This window comes from Aplysia californica, unplaced genomic scaffold (assembly GCF_000002075.1).
Source record: "Aplysia californica isolate F4 #8 unplaced genomic scaffold, AplCal3.0 scaffold01334, whole genome shotgun sequence".
Lineage (NCBI taxonomy): Eukaryota > Metazoa > Mollusca > Gastropoda > Aplysiida > Aplysiidae > Aplysia > Aplysia californica.
Window position 1 is genome coordinate 66390 of NW_004798604.1, and position 1340 is coordinate 67729.

Genomic DNA, 1340 nt, shown 5'->3' on the forward strand with positions numbered 1-1340 from the left:
ACCCATGTATTAAGACTCTTTAAGTAGGTTGCCCTGGGTTTCCCCCCGTCACCCATGTATTAAGACTCTTTAAGTAGGTTGCCCTGGGTTTCCCCCCGTCACCCATGTATTAAGACTCTTTAAGTAGGTTGCCCTGGGTTTCCCCCCTTCCTCGTTTGCCCTTGATTTTTTCCCCTTCTATAATATTTCTTAGATGTCATTTATGGATATTCTACTACCTCAGAATTACAAAGTTCTATCTGACATTTTTGGCCGTTTTGAGTTACTAAGGTAACCTTGAGGTCAGAAAACAAAAATTCTCTATCTGCTCTTTCAAAATCGTAAGAATATTCGGAGCCGTCATCATGATATTCACAGAATCGAAAAAGCTTAACAAGTTGTGAAGCTAAAAAAATTTGACCTCAAAGTTCTCAAACCTAAGTATATGGGTGGTTGGCGGGTGCTCTGGTGTGGTTTGCTTCTTCTTTCCTATCAAACATCTATCATCCTTATCTCCCCTTCTTCCCTTTTATGTTTGTTACTCTCTTGTAACGCCTCTTATCTTCTGGCGCTCGTATGACCTTATTAGGCAGTTGTGAGCGCTGTGAAACCTCTACTAAATCAAAACAAAAACAAAACCTAGGTATTGAGCAGATAGTGCTTTGTACTTCTGGGGTCGCGGTTTAACACCGCCATCGACACATTTTAGATCTTTTTAAGCTGTCTCCTTTGTCCTGTCTATCACTGGCTGAGGGGAGGGATAAACACCCAAGCAGATGTACAAACTACAGGGCAGAGATGGAGGCTCTAATACATGCAGCAAACATCATCAAGAATGTGGTAGACCCCCAAAGCCAAGTAGTATTCCTGACAGATGCCATGTCAGTATTGCAGGATATCACTTCCGGCAAACTACCGAGGCTACGAAAGGTAATTGAGGACATCCCATGTCTGAGGATCACGCTACAGTGGATTCCATCACACTGTGGTGTCTTGGGAAATGAGCAGGCAGACTAGGATGGCCAAACTAGGAGCACAGAAAGAGCAACCAGACAACAGCGTTAACTACTCAGAAATAAAAACTATTATAAATACACTATTTAAAGCACCTCCGAAACCGGATGGCTACCATGAGCTGTCCTGCCAAGAACAAGTGATTATCTTCAGACTCAGGACACAACACACAAGACTGAGACAACATATGTACAAATGTTTTAAACTAGCACAATCACCAAAATGTCAGTGCGGAGAGGCGAACCAAACGGTTGAACATATCCTGCAGCACTGCAAGACGCACAGGGCCCTGAGACTGGAAACGTGGCCAAACCCACTGACACTGCAAGAGAAGCTATATGGGCCGA